The sequence below is a fragment of the Motacilla alba genome, chromosome 2 (genome assembly GCF_015832195.1).
Source record: "Motacilla alba alba isolate MOTALB_02 chromosome 2, Motacilla_alba_V1.0_pri, whole genome shotgun sequence".
Taxonomy (NCBI): domain Eukaryota; kingdom Metazoa; phylum Chordata; class Aves; order Passeriformes; family Motacillidae; genus Motacilla; species Motacilla alba.
In genome coordinates this window covers 39,071,100-39,098,024 of record NC_052017.1, presented here as the reverse complement: position 1 = coordinate 39,098,024, position 26,925 = coordinate 39,071,100, and the positions used below count along the sequence as shown (strand labels likewise).

Sequence of the window (26,925 nt, the reverse complement as noted above, 5' to 3'; positions counted from 1 at the left end):
AAACTGCTAATGACACCCCTGCCTACACTTCATATTGAAACAGTTCCAAGACATGTCAAAAAGAAGAGGTATACAGTAGTTAACAGTGAAGAAAGCAATGTGAAATTTAAGCAGCCATCATTAAAGCTTGCTTTTAAAAAGCCAAATGAGATTATTGTGGGACTAGCTATTGAGAGTTATGAATTTGAACTAATATCTGGCTTGATTGATCCTTGCAGTGCTCTCTCAATGTGCAGATGAAAGATGGGATACAGTTTACAATTCAGTATGGAATGCAGACAGATGAGACACTGATAGAGACCCATTTGTTTAAAAAAAAGAAGGAAGGAAAATGGACCCAAATAAAACAAATGTATACATTTCTACAGAGTTGTCTCAGTGAGGTAGAGTTATTTCAAGATTTCCAGATGATTCACAGTGCCTGAAGTACCATGTTTTCATGTTCTAATTGTCTGTATTTTGGAGAATGGGGTTTTTATTATCTGATTTCAACTCAAAATTTTTTTTTTGTAATCATTTGTTCAGTTGATCTATCTGAGGAGACATTAATCCAGAAGTTTACGGGTAGTTTGATTCTATTAATTGATCTTTCTTTTCAGCTTTACAACAGCAATAAAAAATACTCTCCAACATTCCCCTGTATCTGCCCATTTCTGCCAATGGGGAATATGCCATCTCCGTCAGCCTAGCTCCTATTTTGCCTTGAAGGACTGAAAAATCCCCAGGTCATGGGAACATAGGAAACAGAACCTAAGGAGAAATGCCAGGCGATAGACGTGATTGAAATGTCTTATATATGCATATTACAGGCTCTGTGGAGAAGCATTTGCTGTCCTTTGGAGGCAGTTTGATCACCTCCATATGGACTGTTGAAAATGTCACAGCCTGCAATTTAGCTCACTAAGAAATACAAGATGTTTTCTTCCTTCTCTCCTGTAGATCTTTCTATCACCTGCCATCTTCCTCAGCCACTTCAAGAAACTGCAAAATTAGGAATGACAAAACACGCAAAAATGAATCATAGGTAGAAGTGACAGCTCAGAAATATCAAAATGTGCTGTAGGTGGGACTTGATTTAAAATGGAACATGAAAAAAGAGCAGGAATTCTTTGGAAAGAAAGAAGTGGTTTACAGAAAGTAGAAATCTGAAACCTCTGAAAATCCTAGAGAGAAAAGAAATGCCAAAAAATCAAGCAGCCAAGCAAACGCAGTACAGATCTGTGTAATTAAACAGAGAGAGGTGTTAAAAATTGTTGATCCAATTTGCACCTAAGCATTGGCTTCTGTTGAAGTCAGACCTGTCCAGGTGTCTGTTTATTTCTACCTCTGTAAGTCTAGGATCAATTACTGTGGTTCCCATTTGTTTCTACTGTAAAGATTTATGTGCCTTTGCTGACTTAGAATTCACAAGAAAAGACAGAATGATGCTTTGCTTGCATTGTTGCAATAGCTAAAGTTGACTCAGCTGTTTGAAATATCATTTTCCTGGGTTACCTTCTCATTCTCTATGAACAAAATGCTTTGGGTTTCTCCTTAACCACGCCTGCAATCCCTTACAGTAAAGTCTGTGATTTGCATGTGATTTGCATGTAGGCCCAGAGATTGCTGAAGGATGCTGCTGCTAACAGGTAAGGAGGACAGAGAAAGCAGCAGGGACATGGCTGGGAGTTCTGGAGTACACAGCCTTGAACCTGCCTCTCTGGGGAGAAACTGCAATGGAAATCACAAAATTTCTTGGGCACCAAGATGCTTCTACACACCTCTTCATGGTCCTGGGACAACGGTAAGCTGTGGCGCACTGTGCCTCCTACCTTTAATTCTGTTATGTCAGATAATGCATTCAAAATCTCCATAATGTTTAAGATCTCTGGGGCCTTTGGGACTTAAACAAATGTTTTTCTTGTCACCCTGGTGCCATTAAGACAAAGAATTGCAGAAAAGTGGGAAAGAAGGTTTTTAAATCTGAAGAAATTGACAGAAATCTTTGATTTCCAAGGGCTTCATCTCAGGACAACAGAAGTAAGTCAGTTCTTCAGTTCTGGAGAGATCAGAGCCAGGGAAGCATGAATTAGTTGAATATTTTGAAGGATTTTCCCATCTGTATGACTTTGTAAGTCAATTTCCTCCTCTTTTTTGATCTTAGAGTGATCACGTACCTAGAGAATAGACAGCCTTGGGCTGGTCTGAGGCAAGAGTTCTCTGAATTGCTTCTGCACTCTCATGCATGCTTCTGATTCTGGGAAATATCAGGGCAGACTTAAAGAAATTCTGTAAGGGGTTACCAAATCTTCCAGGGAAAATGTAGACCTTTTCCAGCTCTGTTGGATCTACCTCATGGAACTTGAGCCAAAACCTAATGTAATTTTATACTCCAGGACTTGTCTGAACCTGCATTCCCCTTGACTGCAGGCCAGCATTTCTCTTCTCTGAGGGAAGGAAGGGGAGTTGCTTGAAAAGGGGTTTTAAAGCATGATGGGACTCTTGCAGGCACGAAACAAGACACAATGACTAAAAAAATGGACCCTTCCGTTTTAAACTGTGTTTTTCCACTTGCAAGGAAAGAGGGATAGACTCAGATAGAAGGTGAAAACATTATATCCTTTTTATTGCATGTCTTCTTCCTATGCACGGCATCGGTTTTTACCCCCTGAGGTATTAAACAGGAAGGTTGTAAAAATAATTTCAAAGAAATCAAAGAGCACCCAAAATACTCATAAACAAAACCAGATATTCTGCATGTATGCAAGCTAATGTATGGCCTCACTCCTGATCTTGCAGTCTAATGCTTGCCCGTGTTGGAAAATGAAGTCTCTGAAAACAAATTTCTCAGCACTGGCTAAAGTGGAAAATTAAGCACTATCCCAGAAATGCTTCCCCTTCACTTTATCCAAAAACTACAGCCCCCTAGACAAACTCAGAGGGGTAACAGGCACGAAGGGTGAGAGACAGCTCTCACAAGAGGTGACAGATCTCCATTGAAGACATGGAGATATAATAGGGGATGGTCAGAGACAGAAATATTTGGACAGAATCTTAGAATATCTGTGCAGGTAATAAAGGATTGCACGTGGGGAAAGATGTTTTGAGAACCCTTTTTTCAACATGGGCTGCTGCTTCTGAAACAATCCCCTTGTGAGTGCCACTACAGGCAGCTGCCCAGAAGCTTGGAAACACTGGACTTGCATGTGCAGTAAGACCATGTGAAAAAGATTTGACAAGTACTGAACATAGGTCATGAAAAATACAGAGACCATCAATAATATATGATGAACAAGATAAGTGGCCCACTGGCTATTCTTGGTTGTAATCTTCTGTTCATTTTGTCTCTGTTCAGGGTTATAAAGCTGTAATGTTCTTGTTTCTATTTGTCACAGTCCTCGCAGACAGGCAAAAGAGGTCACCTGGGAGGATTTCATGCGGCTTCCATGAGTCTGATACCCTGCTGGTACTCTGGTGTCACTGGTGTGTAGCTCCTGGTCTGCTCTTGTCTCTGTGCTCTTTCTCATTCTTCCATTTGGCTCGGTTTGGCCACCCAGCTCCTCATCCTAGCCCAGTCTTTGTAGCTTAGCTCTAGGCATGTGAGTGGGATGCAGTGCTGCCTGCCTTATACTGAAAAGGGCTGTGCTGACCTCCCTCCTGCTGGCACTGTCAGCTTTTGCAGGCCCTAGTGAAAGAAATTCTCTCTAGGTCTACATACTTTGATCTTTAAACCCTGCACAGGCCCCAGTCACTGTCTGTCTTACAGAGATTTCAAATTTAAATACAGCAATTAGCTAAATCCATCAGGCAGACAGTAGCTACCCTCCCCCCCTCCCCCGCTATCTTTTTCTTCTTCCCTTTGTCCTTTTTCCCTCTGCTATTATTCAGAAAATTATCCAACCCAAAAGATGAAAGAAAAGACATCTCATGTGTTTACACCCTGAGATAGACTTTGTTTTGTTTGACAGCATAATTCCCCTTTGGTGACCTCATTTGCACGTGTGACAACCTGTGTGAAACAGTCTGTTCAAGCAATGATGCAGTGATAGGGATAGCACAGGCTTTGTGTGTAGGAGGGTGTGAAGAGATTGGTGTTAGTGACTGGCAGTGTAATGCACGCCACAGGCAAACATCTAAGTCTTCCTCTAAAGGAGATCCTTGCAATCCTTCCATAACTCATACTTCCTGCAAGCTCTTGGTGAAGCGAGAGGTGTTAGCATTAATTCTGCTTTAATTCTGCTTTAATGTCAAGCCTTTTTCTCATGGGCAATGTCCCTCTCCTTCCATCTTTCCTGCAGTACTTCACTATCTGAAGCTAGGGAAGGGCTTTCATGTTAAGATCAGGCCCTCTGTTGTAGTTGCACGCTGGTGAGTGGCATCTCCCTCCCCAGGAAGGGATTGTGCATGCCCTCTTCAGAGTGTAAGACACCCCAGCAGAGCCTGGGTACAAAGCTCCTGGGTAAGAGATGGGATTGTAACAGAAGGAGCCAGTGATCTCTGGGCATATTTTAAAGATTATCTGCTGGATTAATTGACTGAGTTTTCTGATTGTTCTTTCAATCATGCTGGCTATCTTGTTTGTCTGTACTTTGGTTAAGAAGAAAATTGTAATAGATTATCTAGAAGGATTAGCCCTTCTTCCTTTACAGAATCTGGTGCAGCATTTCCTCTCCTGGAAGTGCTGCCTTCCACAGGTAGCACAAGTGTGTGTGCTTTTAGAGCTTTATCCCAACAAGTCAGCTGTGCCACTGTAGCATTCCATTTGCCAACAATGCCTCACATACCCACACCTCCAAAAGCAGAGATATGGAAGAGACCCTTTATGGGTGGGTAACCAGTGGTGACTTCCTCAGTCCAGCCTGCCTTTTCTAAAATGGTGGGAGGTTTGTTTGTTTGGTTTTTTTTTTTTTCCCAAAAAAGTACATGATTGTAATTAAGAGAGAAAAATAAGCTGTTAATCAGAAACAAACTATTTGCTCCAGCAGCTCAGATACACCTGGGGCTGTGATTGCCATGTGTGATACATCCATATTCAACAGCATATGGGCAGGCTTTTCTTTTCATGGTTGCCTTTATCATTAAAAATTACTATGGTTCTTGCACAGATGGCTTCAGCCCAAGCTGAGTCTGGATGACTCAGTTGTCCACTACATCCTCAATTATGTTTGGTGCTGAAGAGGAAGGGTACTTAGGTTCAATCTGCAAGCAGGATATGCTGAGTACTTTTTGTGCCCTTTCACTGGACCTGCTCATATAAAACAGAAATGCCAGTGATTAATATACTGAAACAACTGTTTTTTTAAAGGATACTAGCCACTGATTTCAGAGATTAAAAGGAAGAAGCTCATCAGATTCATTTGGGATTCACAGAGATAATATAGTTTATGAAGTTACTGTAAAGCTCTTTTCTTCCCTTCCTTGAGTGTTCCAGATTCACAGAACATATCCAAGAATATGTGTCTACATTAACTTTCTTCAGGGCATTGCCATGGTATGAAATCACAGCTGTACCTCCCAGCACTTATATGTCCTCATGTATGTCTGCTGTGGCCTTTCAGGCATAAAAAACAATGCAATTCTGTTGATTTCAGGACTTTGTCAGGCCACATACCTTTTCTTGGCAACAGCCTGTGCTTGTCTCACATTCTGTTTAGGTCTCACTGTGGATTAGTACCAGCTGGCGACTTAAGAAAGCAAATGTTAAAGGCAAACAGTAGCATTACAGAAGCCTCTGAGGTAAGGATAAAGTCAGAGATCAGTGAGAAGTATTGTTTTCTTGGACATTTTATGCAGTCATACGCCTAACCTCACCTTCAAAAGTTGCAGGCAACTCTCAATCATAATGCAATACTTCCTAGTATAAGGATTCCTTTGTTAAACTTCAAGACAGTAAAATCTTGCAGATTGGAAGTATTGTATTTAGAATTCAGATTTCTTGCAGCAAAGAACAGATGTAAATTAACCAAAGTGATCAACAGATAATTCTTTCAGTGCAAAGGAAGATAACAGTTGAAAGAAACATTAATTAGTTGAAAAGGAAGGGAGATAATAGGTAAAATTCTTCACGTTTTATGTTAGGTAGTTCAGGAGCTGGTTCATGAACAAAGCTGCTACTATAAAGTTGGCAACTTCCATGGGAGAAAGTGTGCTGAAAACTGAAAGTAGGAACAATCTTAGATACTGAATTTTAATATACTGCTGCACATCTATGAGAGATCTTGGAAATGCATCACATCTTCCAGGAATCCTGGCTCCATTATCACTGAATTTGACATAAAGTTATTCAAACCCTTTCTGAAAAAAAATTCAGATATCCATAGGAGTAAAGCTCCAAAGTTCGGTAGGTGAGAGATGTGGGCTAAAAAGGCACAGCACACCAGGGTAGGTGTGCTAGAAACTCTAACATACAAGGAAGAGCTGACTGCAGGATGGGAACAGGATTCCTTCAGAAAAATTTAAATTCATTCAAGCCTTGGAAGTCCTGTACTTTCAATCAGTTTCATTTTTACTGACCTAATGTACACACACATGCACACACACCCCACTCCATTGCCCTTACCTTGAAATACCCTTAAAATTAATAATCTTCCTCATTCTGAATATGGAATACTATAACCTCTTTAAAGTAATTATATATGATATTTAAAAAAGGAGTTTACCTGAACCCTCAGTTTTACTTCAGAAGAACAAAGTGCTTATAAGCAGTTTTCCATCTCTTAAGAGACTGGCTTCAGCACAGAGATTGATTCTGACCTGTGTTAATTTGGTGAGATCCTTATCTCCAACTCATGCTGATGGCATCTTCACCGGGGTGGCTTCAGTGGTATCTGGGAGATGTCTTCTAAATAGCACATGACAGAACAGATGTTGTTTAATGTGAGCAAGAGCACTGGCATCTGGGTCTATCAAGGTTAGAATCTTGACTGAAGCCTCTTGAAAATGGATTAGGCTTTCACAGTCCTTTTCTATGTCACTGCTGATTGTTTTCTGCCATGCTGCATTTCTCTTTTGTTGTCCACGTTCCTCAGCTGCCCTACTCTCCAGGTTTACCATTCTTTGTCTTTGACTACTTGTCCCAACTCCTTTTCCTTTCTGAGGAAATTGAGATGCTGAGGAGAGTTTACCTAGTCTCAAGACATTCAGGGAGACCTGAATCATTCTGAAATATCGCAAAAAGTTCCTCTTTAACTGAGCCATTTGCTATAATTCTAATTTGAGGTGTCCTGATCTCTACTGTGGCTACAAGAAATAAACTTTATTGAGGCAGGAGCAGATGAGGCACCTATAGTCTGAAACAACATTCAGAGAAATACAATTGATCTCTGCAAGAAAGCCTGATCCTCCAACACTGGAGGCTCATGTTCAAAGAAGCTTAAAACCTTTGTCAACTGCACATAGATTAAAGGAAAGTAAATGATATGAGGGATGGCTTATTCCCTGGTGTATTCATTTTGGACAGTGCATTTCAAAGGGGCTTCATTCACTGAATGCTGAGAATTCATCTGCTTATTCCATGGGTCAGAAGGGGATATGAATATATTAAGATCAGTAGGATGGCTGTCCTGGGTCAGAACACTTATCCATCCAACCCGAGTACCCTGCTACCAAAAGTACCGATGAACAGACTCCTCAGGAAGAATAAGAAATGGCGAACACTTCTGAAACATCTTTCTGAATCTCTTTCAGGCCCCAAATTTTTTCCACTTCAGAGACTTCCTGGTTTTTCAATATATTTGTAATTTTCATTGTATTTCTCTTCCATGTACCTATACACTTTGAATCCATGCCAGTTTGTAGCATCCTTAAGCAATTTAGCAACGTGTTCTGCAGTCTACTGTTTACTGTGTGAATAAGCAAAATATTGTGTTTGTACTGGACCTGGCTAATGTTATCTTTATTTGATGCTCTCCAGTTCTTGTACTAAAAGACAGTGAACATCAATTCCTCTCTATCCATGACACAATTATTTTGTGTATACCACATCATCCCCAGTTATCCCTTTTCCACACTGCAGTGTTTAGCCTTAGTATGACAATGCTTTCATGCCCTTGACTATCTGTTCTTGTTGCCTTTCTGTCAACTTTCTCTAAAGCTTTATACAGTCAAAAAATAGTTACATTATGTTCTGCATAATTTTTCTAAAAATGCCAAAAATCTGAGTTCTTCTGTTGACTGTAGCTAGGTATTGAAGTGTTGTTTCAGTGGAGCCATGTGCAAGAGCCCCAGGACTTTCTGAGTGGTGAAAAACAGTTTAAAGTCCATCATTCTTTGTGTGGAGTAATGATTATTCTTTCCATGCACCTCACTTTTCTTTTAGCTGTACCAAACATCTTCTATAATTTTATTACACATCCTATTTCTCAGTCTTGCTCTAAGACTTTGTGCAGTCAGCCTATAGTCTGACTAGTAAAGGTGCTGTCACCAGCAAGTTTTTTTTGTTCCACTATTCAGCCATTTCCAGGTTTTCTTATAAATATGTTGAACAGTAGAGGTCTACTGTTCTACCCCTGAAAAATTCCTCTTTATTCTTCCCTCTATTGAAAGAACTGGTGATTTTTTTTCTCTTTCACATCTTATAACCATGCAAGACCTTCCCTCTAAGAGATGCATTTGTTGGAGGTCTTTCTCAAAGCCTTCTAGAATTAAAAATAGGCTATATTGTTCAGATAACCCTGTCCCATACATAAGCTTGTTGACATGACAGAAAAAGCAGGATTATGACCTTTTATATAAAGCTTCACTGACTCTATCAGTATGGATTATTTATGGTACAATGCTTATGCAGTTGTCTGCTAACCCTTTATAATTTCTCTTAGTTTGTCTAATGTGGACATCAGTCTGATATTCCTGTCATTCTCCTCTGGGGCCTTTGCATCACATATGTTATCCTCCAGTTCTAAAAACCCAGACTGTTTAAACTGAAAGGTTACACAAGTCTCCAGCAATTCAGCTATTTCATCCTTGAATTGCTTTAAAGCTCATGAGTGATTACCATCTGGTCTTGGCAATGTGTTACTGTTCTTTATATCATTTTTTCCCCAACTCCTTCTGTAGCCACTTCAGTATCAATTATGACCTAAACTAACCCAAGAGTCTCTCTTTACTCCTGGGTAGGCCAGGGCATAGAGCAGCTGATGCGTTTTGGAAAGCAGGGATAGTGCTGCTGCTGTTTGCTTTGGGCTGGGCTATGGTTTGGTTATATTGCACCTGGTATCCCATAATTGCATGTCTAAAGGAACTGTGTAGAGGAATGTGATAGTGTAGTAGTGAGGTGATCACTTGTCATTATTAATTGTCAGAGTGGCTGTGCTTGGAGCATTGGCTGCATGAAGCCAGGAGTGCCAGCCCTGAGGTAGCCCACCCTGTTACACCCACAAGCATCTGGTGCCTTGCTACAAACCCACAGTTATTCCCTGGAAGTAGAGACACTAGTGAGCATTGCAGGTGCAGGTTAAGAAGCAGGAGCTACGTGGTCTGTGGTGGTGGGGCCTGAGGAGTGAGCTCAGGCAAAATCTCTCCTTCTTAGGTCCTAACTGCAGCCTCCAGAGAGCTTGCAGCTTAAAACAGAATGCACAGGAGCAGGGCATCATATACAGCTCTTCATGAGAACAGTTACAGATGGCTTTCTTTATGCTTAGAAGTACTTGGAAAACAAGAATCTGAGGTAGGTATAACATTTTCTTTGTGTTATGCTGGTCTCAGTTTAGGCTGAATCCTCGTGTTGCAGCAGCAGGTGTTGCATTTGGTCAGACTCGGGGGTTGAATCTGCACCAGGAGCTTCCACAGCTCCATCTGCCTCCAACCCAGGGGAACAAGGAAAGGCTGAAAAGAAGGGATACTAGAGCAGTGAGGGCTGCCTGTCCTTCCCTGGAGGTCAGATGGGCCTGAGAGAATGTCTGCAAAGCATCTCTGCTTGCCAGCTGATTTCTTCCTGGGTCAGCAAAGCCAACCTTTGTGACTTTCAGGTCTCTTTTTTTTTTCCCCTTTGCTTTCTAACAAAGCAGAATCTTTGAGTGAGTTCATACTGTTCCGTCAAGTTCCCTTTTTCCACTGTCTCTAAAATGAAAATATTATAAACCTTTTCCTGTCAGCATTCAGCTCTGTGTTGCTTCTGGCTCTCTAAGTTGTAAAGGCAGAAGGCACTAAAAGCATCAAAACCAAATCCCTTGATATTTAATTGTATAATTTATCAAGCTGAGCTCTGAGAGAGCATCTTCTCTCTCCAAACAAGAGCAGAGTAGTGTGAACTAAGACTTTTTGGTCAAGGAGTAATAGTGGCTACTGGTAGATGGCTTGCTTAAGTGAGTTTTCATTATCAAGACAAAACATAACAGTTTAGACAAGGCTTAATAACAGGTGGGTTTTTCTCTTAGTAACACATTACACTGAACTGATCTCTTGGTGGTCCATTGGTCCCATCAATCCACAGCTGGTTTCATGTTTTAATGAGAATTGCTTAACAAGTGGGCTGTGCTCTGGATGGTACTGAAGTGTGTTTGCATTGTGGCAACTCCATATAATTTAAAATAAAAATCTGGTTTGGATGTATTATTATCTTGAAACCCCAACCCTCTCATCTATACATAGTTAACAGTGAAAGGACTGGTGAAAAATAGTATGAAATTTCAGGAAAATTTTCCTTAAGCTTACAGACTCAAAGGTAGAAAGAGAAAGAGAGAATGAGATTTCAGAGAAGTGGAAAAATCATTATGAGGAATGGCAGTAAGTTTGTTTAAGGGTCAAACCCATTTCCCTGCCTTTAGCCATCTGAGAGGTAGATGTGCAGTCTTCAGTGCTGTATCACTCTTGTCCATGCGAAAAATGTGTTTTCAACTCCCACCTCAAGAGAGAATGAACTGCTCTATTAGAGGTGCTTATGTTCTGTGTGGATTGTGGAAGCTAGGCAAATAGCTTGGATGGCTAAATTTAGCAGACTTGAACTCCAGACCTAGTCTAGTCTAGAGTGAGGCTTTCAGGGTTCAGCTTTTGTAAAAGCAGGCATACAATTCAGTATGTGCCAGTATGTGTGTGACATGCCACTGACTTGAAGGTACTTTTTTTCACCTTGCAATTAATGCAAGTCCTTAAGTTTTCCTCTGTGAAGATGCTGCAAAGCTTTATTGTTGGCTTTGGATCTTCCCCTGATTCCAGCTTTCATGTCTTGTGGTAGCTGGGAGGACACTTGCTAAAATGTTAGTAGTTGTGCTCACAGACACCCTGAATTCCACCTGGAAAGCTGGATGCTTTTATAACTCTAAAACTGTCTCTGTTAGTTTAACTTCAGAGTCTAAGTTTTCCCATTATATACAAATAATTATACCTGAGTTGCAGGTGTGTTGCAAAGATTAATGGATTAATGCTTCAAAAATGTTATAGAAAATGTAGGCATGTCTTAGGAAAATGTTCAGTTGTTTCCTAATTTTTTTAAGTTTTAAAGATCTGATCATCACTTTAATTGAACCAACAAATTGAAGCCATCCTGTAATAAATATTAATAATATATAAGCCTAATAAGTATTTCCGAGCTCTTATTCCCAGATGCTGCTTGCAGATGGATGAACAGTTAAATTCTTCCTTGCTCCCTTGCTGGACTAAAACTGGTACTCAGCATGCTCCAAGTTCAGCCCTCTTTTTTTAAACATCAAAATGCCCCTGATGCCCAAGGAACAGGAAAGTAGCCTGTAAGTTGTAAACCTGCAGTTAAAAGAGATCGAATTTCAAGTATCTCACCTCTGTTTTTCTTACTCTTTCCCCACATCATGCACATAAAAGTTTGGTAGTCTCTTCCCATTGCCTCTCTCTTAAGCTTCTACAGAAGGAAAAGGCACCACAAGAAGAGTCATTTGAGGAAAATGGTGCAGGGAAACTGAAAAAAAAAAATTAAAAAACTGTAGATGCAGTGAAAAGGGTGAGACAGAGTTTTTTTTCCTTAAAGCCACATTTTTGCCCCCTTTACTCATATTTGCTATTATTCTTCACAACAACAGTTTTTGGACAGCAGTTCATTAACAAAGTGGTCACCTGACAGTTATTTCAGTATGGAAAAATGAGACTGTCATCTGGAGGTATACAAAACTTTGTGGTTGGATTCACATGCACATACATTTTTGGCTCAGAAGTCATTGGTTTTCAGACTTCCTTTGTTCCCATCGTACTTTTCCTAACAGCTGATTTTGAGATGATTTGATGAATACCCAGATCAGATACAGAGCGCTTAGGTCCCACCATTGGCTGGCATCACTTGTCTTTCTAATACACAGCTGGCTCTGAATGCTGTGTTGCAGATCCCAAATGCTACATTGTAAACCTATTCAAAGCATCTGAGGCTATGGAACAAATAATAGGTTTTGCTATAAACTATGTTATGCAGTCTCTGTTGAGAAGGAGATGACTTCTCTGTGCTTTAAAATTATGCTTAAAATTTGCTGAAGTTTGTGTTCCAAGCTACAGTTTAGGTAAAGGTCAGTTCCACAGATGATCTGTAAACATTTAATCAAAATCTGGTTTTACTTTAAGGCTCTTTGTCATATTTCAAAACTGATCACTAAATGCAGTTTTAGTATAGATTCATGGTTTGGATTGCTGTCAAGTGCATTTCTAACTCTTTAGAATTCCTTTATTTCAACTGGGAGCTGACTCTTTATAACTGAAAATTGATCTGAATTTCTAAAGTGACTCAGACGGTTTTGCAAAAAGGTTTATTTGGTAACTGAAAAGGCTCACTCAGCAGCTCAGAGATCAACTTCAACCACTTAGGCTAGAGAGATATATGCCTACAGTCACATATGATTGCTTACCTAATATCACACAAACTGTTGTAAAAAAATTCCTGTTTGTCTTCCAGATTTGCTCATCTCTTTTGCTAAATCAGTCCATAAAGACTTTTTTGGTATATTTTAGCAAAAGACGCCTTCACTTCTTCTTGCAAAACAGAGAAGTAACTTGGAGTTTTCAGTCTTACAGGCTATTAGATTCCCTGATGTTTACCTTTTTAATTTCTGTCATGAAGAGCGGAGTTGAAGTGTACATGTACTGATTTCCCATAAGTGTGCTGTTGTTGAGTTGTAGCTAAATTGCTAAACTAGTTAGGAAGTCTGGAAAAAATGTATTTTTAAAGAAGTTTTATCTTTACTTTGAGTCTCTGTATCTCAACACAGGTCTTCCTCAATGGTGTTAAAATTTGGCCTTTTCTTCTGGGCTTAGAGCTTGGGGTGTGTAAGGGAGCAGCAGTTAGGAAGTACACAGAGTCTTTCTTAAAAAAGGTCTTTACCTTCCTTAACGTGGGACCTGCCAGGGCAATTTTCCTGTGATTTCTGGATGCTGTCCTTTCCCAGGAGACAACTGGCCCAAGGCTCAGTATAACTGTGATGGCAATGGGGACCTTCTAATTGTCTTGGTGAGTGTGTGAAATTTAAAATAATATTAATATTGTTACCTTATTCCCCTTTCTGCATCCCTTGGAAAGTGTTTATTTTAATGAGATCAAATCTAAAACACAGGTTTTGGTTGTGTCAGTTTGGAATTTAAAGTGGACCACAGAAATGCAACACGCAGCACAGACAAGCCCATAGGAAATAGAAGATAGAAGAACATAAGCTCTGTGGAAATGAAGAAAATTAAAATGTTTTTTCTGAAAAGTAACACTCTTTATATCTAATAAATAAAATAGTTTGTTTTTGTTTGCTTTCTGCCTCTCATTATGTAGTTATGAAATATTGAAATAAAGAGAACTTTGTGGTCCCTCTGCGTATTTTTAAGAACATATTACTTTTGTCCATTAGGAAGAAGATACTAAGTATATTGTCATCAGATAGATACTTCATATGGATTAGTGATTAATGCTCCTTACTGTAACTGGAATAGCTACATGCCTACTAATGCACTTCCAAATATTCCCAAAGATGGCTGTGAAGACACTCTCCAGATTTGCATTCAGAAGGTAATGACCTTACGGTAAAAGAAAACTAAATTGGACTGATGGAAATATATTGTCACTGAGTCTTAAATCCAAGTCACCTACTGGGTTTCTATTTAATTTCTGTTTGCTGGGTAATGAAGGATTGACTTCTAACATTCATTATAACAAAGCATTATAGTTATGAGTGAAAAAAATGCTCTCATGCCAAAACCTTCTATTCAGCTGCATAATGCTTTCCAGAAAAATTACCTTTTGGTCTGAAATTACTTATGTTTTGTTCTCCTTATGCTCTGTTCTCCTCACAGAAGTAATTTGTTTTTAAAAAGTATTACAATGCTCTTTGGTGGTGGTGAGAGAAATACATTTAAAAACAAACAAACAAACAAACAAAACCAAACACCCCCCCCCCCCCCCAAAAAAAAAGAGGGATTACCTTATTGCAGAATGTGATTCTCTGATCATTAAGAAATTACTTACAATTACAACTTCAGACTCACTGGGTTTTATACACAAGAAACACAGGTGATTGTTCTGTACTTGGAAAAGTTTCATTAGGTAGAAATATCAGCACAGTCTTGCCTGTTCCATTTGCCTTTTCAAGGCAAACTGTGAGTCATTCTGCGGAAATATGTTCAGGATATCTGTGAGTGTTTTTTTGTGCAGGCACTGGGACATTCCACATTCATAAAACACTGTGTGGCTAATGATGTGTTTTGTGTATGTAAATATATATCTACTTTCATGTAAAGCTGTACACCAGCACACACTATTTGTGACTTTTTGGAGTTCCTTGGAAAAAATGCCCCTTGGTGTTTATTCTCCTGTTTCTCCTTTCCTTACCATAGTTTATATTAGAAAAATGAATAAAGCAACATTCTGATGAATTTTCAAGTACACAGTTAATGATGAAAGTAATCCAGTGGAATAGGTCAGGCAAATAATTTATGAAATAAAGGGGTTTGTTTCAGTATTATTTTCACATAGCAGTGGATTTGAGAAAAAAATCATTTAGGCTATGAAAATGTAGCATATGAGGAGAAGTAGAGCCATGAAGAAATTAATTGGTTGTTCCATTTCTTAGTTTTGGAAAGTCACAGATGTCACTGTAGGAGCTGTGCCCTGGAACAACAGTCATGTCAATGAAATTATTTGTAGTATCACGAGAAGAGGCTGCTGATGTAAAGGGTGAACAAGTGGGAGAAGAGTACTTGGAATTTCACTGGAATGCCTTTCTGAAAGGGACATTTTATTTTCAATTACTCAATATGTCTCTTGCTTATAAATAGAGACTTTGAGGATTTTTCAAAATCAGTAAAGCTTGCCAGACTTTTGAGTCTGTTCATGTCCCTTCATTCTTCTGCAGCTGGCAATAGCATACCATTATGACAATCACTGAGCTCTGGTTCTGCTCTCATAATTTTATACCAAGTCTCTGTGACCAAATAATGATATGATTTCCCTTCTATTTGATGTGTTCAAGGAAGTTGTATTTTACAGGCTGGACCATACTTGGAATATGTCCATATTAATTTTAATATTAATTAAATATTAATAATTTCCCATATGGAATGGGAAATATTGTCACCTGCAGCCCAATTCTATCTCTTGGATGTTAAGCTAAACTCAGAAACCATAAGGACAGCTGATCTCCATATTTTTAGCTCATCCCTTCCAAATCTGTTGTAGTATTTGGGAATTTTAGAGTTAAAGAGCTCTGTTTGGCTAAACAAGTGAAAAGGGGGCAGGTCAATTGTGTTTCTCCTCAGGTCAAATGCTTCCAATGATGATTATGATGGTCTGTGATCAGAAATAAATGTTCTAGGAATCAAATTACAGACCAGATAGATTAGTAAGACAGTAGTAAGTGGGGAAAGTAATTTTCAATAAGTTCTTATGGTTTTACAGGGAAAAGAAATGAAAGGATACCATCACAAAAAACCAGACCTCAGTAGTGAGAGCTGTTACCCAGGAGAGAGGTGATAAACCTACAGTAAAGAAGGCAGAATGTAGCAAGAAGAGAGAGAGAAGGGAGTCAGAACTAGCAGCAGGATTTAAGGCACACACTGCAAAACCCACCTAAGACACAACAAACTCCAAAAAAATGAATCTGTGAATTTTCCTTTGGCCAGTGTTCCTGAATGGAGCTTGAGGGTCATATCTAATCTTTTTTGTCTTCATTTCATTGTGCACCAGATATTTTGGCATGGCCTCTACTTCAACTTGGCAGAGCCCAGAAATGCACAATGACAAATAAGGGGATGGTCATATAATATGTTAAGGTACTTCACGGCATCATTATCTTTAGTGATCTAAGAGATCTGGGTTTATATCTCCTGAATATTTTGGGGTGTATAATTTTTCAACAGAAATGTAAATCAGAGCCAAACTTCAGGGCTCAATACCTAAGGTTTTAGGACTATTTTTCCTCCAAAAACTGAACCTTTCAGTCTGTTTCCCAGAACTTGGAGGACACGGCTGTAAGTCATCAAATCTGGATTTTTCTCAAAACTGGCAGTGTCCTAGGTTCCTACAGTCACTAGAAATAACCTCTTGCATCTCAAAAAAGATAGCAGAAATATTAGGATGGGAGATTAAATTCTCTTGTATTTCTTTGGCAATTGAAATTCTTCAGGAAAATAAACCTTTCTCCTTTTAATTACCAATGTTTGAAATGCAGAGAAGTCCACAAAGAAAGAGTACACCTTAGCTGCCATAATACTCCACCCCAGTGCAAAGCACACACTGGTTATCTGTGGTATAAATGGCTGAAAAATGCAGTGAAATGTAACAAAAGCTGAAAAATCCACTTTTAAAGCTATCACTCTTTTCAGAGTTAGCTCTTTTCTGCCTTGCTTTAATGAGAGCTTTGCTTAACAATTGGTGACCCATGAAAATTTATTTTGTACTATTGCCACTTATATGTCTGAACTCCTCATGAAACCAGTGTCTCACTCCTTCTGTCTTGCTCTAACAGTGTAGAGAATGTTATCAGAATTTTCTTTTTCCAGCTCTGAAATACCTAGGTTTGCTGAGGGTTACTGTTTCCTACCAAACCCTGAAACACTGCCGAGAGCTAATGTGTTTCAGCCAATGTCCCAACATGATCAGTGAGAGCAGCCCACTCTGAAAATGCAGTCCTGGGCAAGCAAATCAGCTCTTACAGATTTTACACATCTCTCTGTGTTAAAAGGATAAAGCAAAACACACTCAAGTGTCTTCAGCATCCCCTCAAATGGTCTTTGAACATCAATATCATAAATAGCAACACCAATAATGTGGGTCTAGATGATTTTTCTTTCCAGGCCTGACCTTTATTTTCTGGAACTTGGAGAGCTGAAACAAGGTTTGTGTTAATAAGAGGGCAGAAGAGTGCTGCACACAATATGGTGTCTGCTAAGGAGAATTTAGCCAGCCCTAGTTCAGCCACCTCTGGGAATACTTGTCTGGTGCAGGGACAAGGAGGACAGGGCTGCACCAAGCAATGATACAAGGGTGACCTGCTGCCACATTTGTCAGAGAGACTCAGAATAATAGAAAGGTCACTTCCAGGCAGGAGGCTTTTTATTTTTTTCAGACTTCTCTATTTAAAGTGTAAAGGTTTTCTAGTGGAATAATTATACAGCTGATGCAGACACATGGCGTCCTGTAAAACTAGTGCTTATGGGAATATGCAGCTGTTGATCTCTCCCTCTCCCCACAGTAATTTTTGAACCAGCTGTGTGATATCACCCAAACTTGAGAAAGAAAAGGGTCTGGAAGACAGCAAAGGAGGAAGACCAGGAACCGTGTCGCAAACACCCTGCTGGTGAGTGCAGTGGGACCCCACCGAGCAGAGTTCTTGGCCTTACACCTGTCCCAGCTCCAGGCAGACTTTCAGCCATAACTTGTACCATCCTTTAAAACAATATGAATGTGCTTCAAGACTTCAACCTGCAGACACCAGGCTTCTTCTGTTGCAGAATTTAATAACCTACATCTTTCCTGCAGGTACTCAAGCACAGAGTAAATCAAGGGAGGTAAAGTATTTCCTCTTCTCTTTCTTCCTTTGCAGAGACACCCTCTAGTAGGGTGTATTGTGCTTGTCCTGTCACGGGGATGAAAGGGAGGCTGTGCATGCTGCAGGTCCCCAAGACCATCATGGGGACTGCTTATGATTCACCCTCTGCAGCTCTGATTCTTGTGTGAGAGGTGTCTGTGGATACAGCTCTCCCTAAGGGCAGAGCCTCACTGTGGATGCTTCCTCCAGGCCACCAGCTCTGTGTGGGGATGATATCCATACCTAATTTTTCACAAGATTGATCCCAGTGACCTAGGAAGTCAGGACTACAAGGGGTCATTTTTTTTCCTCATTTTCCTTCCCAGGTGAAATTTAGCTTGACAGAATCCAGGCTACACTGAAGGCAGTGCTCTGAAATATGCAGTAAGTTATTTTTGCCCCGGCAGTTCTCTCCAGACATAGCAGGAGTGTTTGAAGACGAAGACCATAAAGCAGTAAAATATGCCAGATTTAAATATTTCACCAAAATACTAATAAAATTGGTAGTATTGGCAGGGTATATGCCAGTGGACTCACATGGCAAAAGTGTGCAGATTCCTCTTTTTTATAGTGAATTTGCCTCTTTTTCTTTTCCATAAAACTGGGAGAAGTTGTCGGCCTTTTCAAACCACGAACATTTGGATTTATGAGCATGCCACCCATATTTTTGTGTGGGGAGCACTGCTATCTCAAGTCTTGCCACTGCTAAAATTAACTGCCATCTCAGGCCCTGTAAGCTGCTTATGCCTAAATGTCAAGTCACTAGGGAAATTTACAGGAAAGTGGATGATAATGGGATATTTCTGAGAATGGGCGTTAAGTATGGAAAACACTGGAGCAAAGAAATGAAACTCATCTGACCTTAGGCACCAGCCAGAGCATTCTGTGATAGGAAGCTGGTGAGATGCTCAGTTGTACAGAGGGAGTTGAGAGATAAGTCATTTCCTCATCCTGTACACTTTGTATTGGTTTTCATTCCCAGTTTTTTCCTTGGCTTGTTCAGCAAAGAGATTCTTGTCTTCAGCTGTCCCATCAACCCATCTGTAACAGAACCTTATGGCTGTGGCCATCTTGTTCAGATTCCAGAAAGAAAATTACTTTTTCCTACTTCAACCAAGAATTTAATGAGGGAAATACTGCATGAGAACAACTGTTTCGTGTTCCGTAAGTAAAGCCTGTGACTGATCAGCCACTAACTTGATTTGCTGAGATCAGAATCAGGTGGAAAAGAAGGAAAATGTAAGCTGTGCTTAAGATTAGTATTTTATATGTTTTACATCATAGGCTGACTATAAAAGCTAGTCAGCCAAGACTGGCTGGTCATGTGAAAGGAAGTCATTTGCCAAGCTTCACTGCTATGTGCAAGCTATTTTAAAAGGGACTGTGGAAATCTGGGATCCCTCCTGCACATGCCTGTCACTGACATATTTTATGAAAAATTCTTTTGCTAGGATTTTTTCTCCTGAGAAGCTGAGAGGCCTCGGGAAATAAAGAAAAACAATTATTATCTGCTGCTGTGGAATGAAACAGGTGCATCCTTGATTGGTCCATGTTAGGTGTTTCTACTGAATAACCAATCAAAGATGCACCTGGTCTCGGACTCTCTGGGAGTCACAAGATTTGTTATTCATTCCATTCTATTCTTATCTAGCCTTTTGATGATTCTTTTCTCTCTATTCTTTTAGTATAGTTTTAGTTTAGCATTTTTGATATCATATATATCATAATATAATAAATCAGCCTTCTGAAAAATGGAGTCAAGGTTCTCGTCTCTTCCCTCGTCCTGGCTGCCCTGAAAAAACCACACATGCCCAGATCACTGAAATAGACTTGCATGATCGTTCCTCTACTGTGTAAAATGTGCATTCGATTTGAGATCTGGTGCCTCCTTTTCTCCTCTGAACTCCAAAACACACCTGAGCTATTCACCTCTCTCCCTTAGAATGCTCATCCATCCTTAGAATGTATAAAACCAGAATCTCTAATACAAATCCACCCAAAATCTCACCCTCTTTGATGTTTGTAAAATAGATCACAAGTAGATTATCAGTCTCTTGTCATTTCCCCTTGCCTACCCCCTTCCCCCATCCCCAGTTTATCCTAATCAAAGTTAATACATTCTAACTAATATCTATGTTGATACAGGAATAATTTTGTGTTTCTGAGAAGCATATTTCTAGATAACCTTGAAAGCAAAAAGTCTGAGGAGTCTGCAGAAATACATAGGGATGTCCTGATGAGGCAATTCCTTGGGGAGCATGGGCGGGTCTCTCCAATTAAGTGAGCTTGACTTAAATGGCAACTGGCCAACTGCAGCCCCAGTTACTGGAACCACTTGTGGAAACCTCAGGAGACATGATCAGGTTTTCAACAGCAGATGATTTGGGGTAAGTGCTGGATATTCAGTGTTGCACACTGGGACTTTTTTGGGTTTGATTATCACGGCTTAAATTTAAATCCAGGGTTAGTGCAATGAATTTTTTTCTCTAAAAATGTAAAGAGATGAATTCTTCTCAACTTCACTGCTTCAGCTTTTACTTTTTTTTGTGTCTAAAAGCAGCAGATACAGAAAGGTATTATCTTAATAAACTGACTGCCAAGTCCTTACCAAAGCTGGCCTTTCTAAAGCCACATTTTATAGCAGAGATGGACTGCAATTCCACCCATAAACCCAGCAATGAGCTGGATTACAGTGCTGATTTCATGGTGTTTCTGTCTAAAAAAGAACAGTCCTAGAAGGTTGCAAGGGAGGCAGGAGCTGTAGACGTTGCTGCAGAAGTAAACAAACCGTATTTGTTCCAACTTCCACCTGCCTCTCTCATAAAATCCCTTCTTGCTGGACTCTGCAGGATCCTCATCATAATTTGTCACCTTTTCATTCTCTTGGTAAGGAGAGGCCTCAGAAATGTTTGGTCAGTTGCCTCCATTAAATAGCATGGGCTGAGAAGCAGAAGTGCAAAAAATAAAGCAAGAAATAATCTTTGGTGAACCAACAAGTTTACGTGTTTTCATGACCCATGGTCTTAGGAGCCCAGTTTCTGGAAGAGTTTTGTGGTTGTGCTCACAGCAGTAGCCCAACATGCGCTGTGTTCAGTGATTACAGAAGGAAGGCAGCGAATCTTTGGGGAGTCGCCACCTCTCCTATGGAATGACGGTGGAATGGCATCAGTTAGGTGCCACAAATGTCATTCATTGCCAGTTGTCCTATGTTTTCTAAGCTACATAAAGGGAACTGTTTTTTTTCTGCCTGATTCTAACATAGCTTTCCTTACTAGATTAATTTATCTTTCCACAGGCACTATTTTATTCATTTTTATATTCTACCATTTCTTCCTGGTATATATTTGCTGTCTAGCTGTCATAACTAAGGCCCAACCTCCTCATTACTGATCTCAGGAGTGTCTATGACATTATGACAATTTAATGCATACACATTTTCTCATGGTTTACTTCTCTTTCTTGTCAGCAATTATGAGCTGCCATTAAAAGCAAGAGAAATTGTTACTGTGTTGTTAGAATTTTAAATGGACAGATAATCTAAAGGGAATAGGGGGAAGGGAGGGACATAAAGACTCAGAAAAGCAGTGCAGAAGAAGAGAACTGGAAAATGATGAATTAGTAGAAGAGTAGAAAGAAGAGGAAAATGTAGTTCCTAGTCTCAGAATTTCAGTTTATTCCCTGGTACAGGGGGACTGTGGCAGCTTTCTAGCTTAAACAGCTGTATTTGGGAAAGGGGAAGGAAACGCCCTGCAAAAGCTGGCAGGATTGTCAATATATAGTCAGATAGATCATAACATTCTCAAAATCAGCTATGACCATGCCATGCAGATTGACATGTATCTATATTTGTGGCACCTCAGCCGCATATAAAAGCTTTCAGTACATTAGCTGTTGCACTCCATCACAATGTCCCATAATGATACAAATGTCACGATTTTGTAATACATGGGACATCACTGTTACACATATGGTATTTCTAATTCTTGTTTGCTTGCTTAGAAAACTAAAACACCATAAATATAGTGGTGCAATGATGTCTATCGCAGCCTGCATCAGTATTTCAAGATTGTTGCCCAGTCAGTTAATGACTCTTCTCTGTTCTACTGAAGCCTGTGAAGAAAGCAGTCCTTCCATCCTGAGATGGGTGGGGAGCATCAGTATTTAGTAGATTCTTATTTCTCTCCATGGCCTACAGAATCAATATAGCAAATTAGTTTTGTCTAAACCTAATTTTCAGCCAGCCACAGTTGCTTCAGGTAAAATGAATTCTTCCCTCGAAAGGTGTGAAATAGAGCATGAAGAACGAGCAAGCACGAGGAAGGACTTCCCAGACCCAGCAGCAGGCTCAGCATCCAGCTAGTGTGTCCAAGCTGTGGCATGGCCATTCAGAAGAGAGGCTATTCATGGATGTGATGGAGAGGCTGCTGAGTACCAAGTCCCACAAGGAATTAATGGGACTGATATGGTTGATGGATATCCTCACAGCAGTAGCATCTGCCAGCAAAGGATTTATGGCAACAGCTATATATATATATATATATATATATATATATATATATATATATATATATATATGGGAAAACTTTCTGGTAAATGAGTTTCTAAATTGATTGCTTGATTCTGGTTGTTATCAGAATTTATTCGCCATATTAAGCAAACTCTACATCATCAGGCCAAAGACAGAGGAAAAGAAACTCCACTTAAGAAAGCTGAGAAGAGTCAAGAGTATATAAGGCCTGTCCTCTCTGTCACATAGTTACACCTCCTGAAGCCTCTTTTTTGTGCCAGTGGGTTGGCTATTCTTTGCTACAGAACCTTGTTCACTGAGACCATTCTCTGGGTTGTCACATGATTTTGTGGAGAACAGGAAGAAACACAAAGTCTTGTGTTTATGGCATAGCAAAGAAGGTAATGGAAATGTCTGGTGTGATGTAAAACTAGATTGTAACAGAATGGTGGGCTTTCTTTTTCTTCTTGTAGTGTCCAGACCATTTCCATGTTATCAGCAGGGAGAAACATTACAACCATAACTATAAACAGACATGAGATTCCTAACATTCAAAGTATCCATGTATTGGTCAAAAAAATGCTACCTTGTGGGGCTGAGCCTGGGCATGATTTTGTTTCTGCTAGGGAATATGCATTGAATATCCTGACATCCAGGGATATGAGGGAGAGACTCAACAGCAGCTCTTTAGAGACTCGTGTAGAGGATTAAAAGGAAATTAGGAAAGATAATACACTGATGTGTCTTGAGAATACTCCAGACAATTAAAAGCATGAGCATGTCAAAGCAAATTCCTGTGCTCTCCTCCTCCAAGGAATACATTGTAAAAGCAGACATTCATCTTGATATTTGTCTCCTATAGAAGTGAAGGAGGAAAAAGCTACAGAAAAGTAGTAGAAAAAACTGGTAATACAGTTAGATAAAAGAGTGCAAGGATATCATCTAAAAAGAGGAAAAGGAGGTTTTGCCTGATCCCAATATATATTGCATACCTTCACATAAGGAGATGCTACCAGAGGTAAGTCATAAAAACCATTGCTAAGTAAGTGTGAAATGGAGTCATGGGATATTACTAGTCTATGACATTCTTGGATAAAAAAATATAAGGAAATCAAAATAGAAAAATGAGCAAGGAGGCAAAGAAATTCTTGTTTTTGCTTCCACACTCAGGTTGAATCAGCCTACCATGTAATTCTGTATCAGAAGGAAACTCTATAAGCTAACAGCCCCCTCCATCTTCCATAATCATTTGATCAAATAAGGCACTGCCTAATAGCAAGAAGATTGCAAGAAATTTTAATAACATCGGGTTATTGAAGCAGTGAAATACAGGAATATGACAGGCCTCTCCTTGCAGGATGTTCAATTACTTTTATGTTACTGCTGACTCATGAAGGGAGGTCCTGGGCTTATCTTTCAGAAGTAAAAGCACAGAGCCAGATCCCAATAGATATGTCACCAGAACAGCCCTTTCTTTTAATCTTTAATTTCTGTGGTATTTGCTAGGTCTCTTCCTCAAGCTTTTACTCTTTTTTTTTTCCTGAGAACTCTGAAGAGTGGCCTTTTAGCTTTTGTTATGTTTTACCAGTTTTCCATCACAAGTTGCAAGAAGCAATACCTGGCCCAGGAGGCCAGAACAGAGACAATTCCTCAGCAGATGAGGATGGATCTTGAAGCTGAGAGTATAAATGTTTTGCACAGACCTAGGTTTTCTTTAGCAATGAGGAGGGGTGGAATAAGTTCCTGTCTCTGCCACAGCCCTTCAGAACAAGTAAGTGGAAGTATTCAGGCAGCACATCTAAGCTGATTCTAAATGAGTTAAAGTAACTGTGTCTAAAAAGCCAGTGATTAAAAACTCAAGTCTGAAATATTATGTACAAGGAAATGGTGGAGAGCTGTCTTGACCTTGATTGTGGTATGTGAATGTGTAATCCATCTTTCAAGTTGGGCAGCTCCTTGACTGATTCTTGAATCAAAGCAGACTGGATTGTGTAAACAAATATCTTCCTCATTTGTATGCTATTCATATGCTCTGAACAGAACATGGCTATTTCTTAATTTTTCAGCTAAGGATTTTAAATGGTAATATGACCACTTTTGACACTTCTGGCCTCTCCTGACAGTTCTATAGATTTTTATTTATTAGTTTTTACAACCCGCCTCTGAGGCAGGGTAACTGAGGTTCTGGTTAATAGATCCCTTGTGGTGGATTAGAGTGAAAAGACAGTGAATGACCTGTGTACATATGAGCCAGGTTTTTTTTAAAATAATTATGTTGCAGCAGGAACCTGACACCTCCCCTGCAGAGGGATTTTACACTGTCTGAAGCAGCACTGTGGAAATGAGTTGGAGGGCACTTTGGAGAACTTTGATGCTTTGTGACCCCTTCTAATGACATAACTGCTGCTTGGCCATGCTTTTCCTTGTGCCATTTGTGCCTTACTGGGAGGGAGAAAACCTTCTGGCTTCCATGTAAACACCCAATACCTCCCACAGTGGGGAGTTTTACCCTGTCAGATGCAGTTGTACCTTTCTGGGAAGGAGGAAATTGACATGATAAAATGCATTACTCCACCTCCAAAGGATCTGGTGCTTCCCTGCCTTTTCCCTTATCTGGCAGGAAAACTGATGGCATTTTAAGGCATCAGTCTTGGGTTATCAGGGAGAAATTTATCACAGTGCTCAACCAGTTTATGTAAACAAAGTTCAGTCTATCACATTACTTCAGTGTGATTTAAAATCCAGGGCATAATCAAATGGCAAATCTAAGTATATTGTTTTTCGTTCCAACAAAACACTTAGACAGGAGGTAGACGTAGAAGGCTATTTTGCATTCGTATGCCTTTTCTCACTCTAAGTGAATGAACAGCTACCACTATATATCAAGGAGTAATTTTGTCTGAACCATAGGCTTTCAAAGAAGTGAAGTTGGAATGCAGTTCATTAGCACTGAAATCCTAGTGACTCATAAAATGCTGAAGCCTAATAGGACCAAGATTTTAGCTAGAAGATATGAAAAAATATTCCATTTTCCAAAGCTAGCCAAATCTGCTCGTTACCTAGAGCTGTGTAACAGTTTACAAGAAGAGTTTGGACCAAGGGGTGGTCTTCTTGTCCAGTGTCCTGGTTTATGACTCTGTCATGTTTTGTGTGCATTTTTTTTATTCCCTTTCTTCAGCTATGCTTTTTTCTGTCTTTTTCTGCAGCCTCTCTCATCTCTTTTTATGTCATAGTCAAGCCAGTCCAGCAAATATAGGAAGGAAAAGATCACTGTTCATTAACCGTCATGTAAGCCCTAAAACATGTCAGACCAAGTGCTGATTGGCTCCATCCCCAGTTCCTCCCTTCTAGCTTCAGCTTGATTTTCACAATAAACAGAAAAGTGAAGTTGTCTGTCTTTGCACCCCGGTATTTTCATCTGGGGAGAAACAAGATGTAATCAAGAGCCAACCAACTGATATAAAATATTCCATAGGAACATGCATGTCTTTATGTGCAAAGGAAGTCATAGATCTGTACAAAAGATGGCAAATAACAGCCATGGAAAAAAACCCTACAGCTTTAAGACATGTTTTAAATGTGATAATGTAGGAAATCAAAATGGGATGGATATCAAGAACCAAGTCACACAAGGCTCGTATTTTAAACAGTTTTCTGTATGCCATCTCACAATGTCAGAAGCTTAATTAAGTTTGGCTTTAAATTATTCCAGCCTAAAAAAATAAATAAGTGATGGAATTGAACTGGCATGCCAGTGATTTAAAAGTAGCTTGTATGCAGTCAAGGGCAAGGAACTCATTGTTCAATTCAGTACCAAATCAGAGGGCTTACATTGTTTTGAAGCCCAAGGAAAAGAACAAAATCATCCCTGTTTTTCTGAAAACTCTATTCTATGAATTTATCTAATTACCTTCTCTTATGGTCTCAGAATGCATCAAAATTTGTTCAGTGAGTTCTTATCACTCGCATGAGCTGCCTCAGAATTGCTGTATAAAGGATACTGCCTGCTTACTAGTAAAAACTGTGACTCTTCAAGGGAAAGTAAAATCTACTCCTCCTAAGATACTAGGTAAAATATTGCCTCCAATAAAGTCTGTAGGAAAATGCCTGATGAGTTTAGTGCAAACAAGATTTCATCCATGTGTATTTCTTGTTATCATGGGAACCTTCCAAGAAATAATGGAAACTGATAAAAGTTTGGAGTGAGAGAATTCTCTTCTTAAAAATTTTCTTCCTAAAAATTAATACTGAGGCTACTTACAACTTTTGTGCTTGATCAAAAATATAAATTAAAGGTATAGTCAAGTGTGTAGGGTGAATAGGCCTTGCTCTGACATCTCTGCAAAAGGTTGAAAAACAGTGTGACATTTACATTTTTACTGTGTTCTAAATCCCAAACAGAATGAATGTATTTGGACACTTTATAGCTCTAGCTGCAATGGCTTTTCTGGAACAAAAATATTGCTTGGACATTTCTCTTTTTAT

General features: G+C 39.5%; 1 long non-coding RNA gene across 1 annotated transcript; it reads left to right on the top strand.

The window, feature by feature from the left end:
* Positions 1–13,272: 13,272 nt before the first annotated feature.
* Positions 13,273–17,742, top strand: LOC119697597. The gene is made up of 3 exons (XR_005255880.1): positions 13,273–13,375; positions 13,761–13,918; positions 17,598–17,742. It is a non-coding gene; the product is annotated as an uncharacterized LOC119697597 (long non-coding RNA).
* The last annotated feature ends 9,183 nt before the right edge of the window (positions 17,743–26,925 follow it).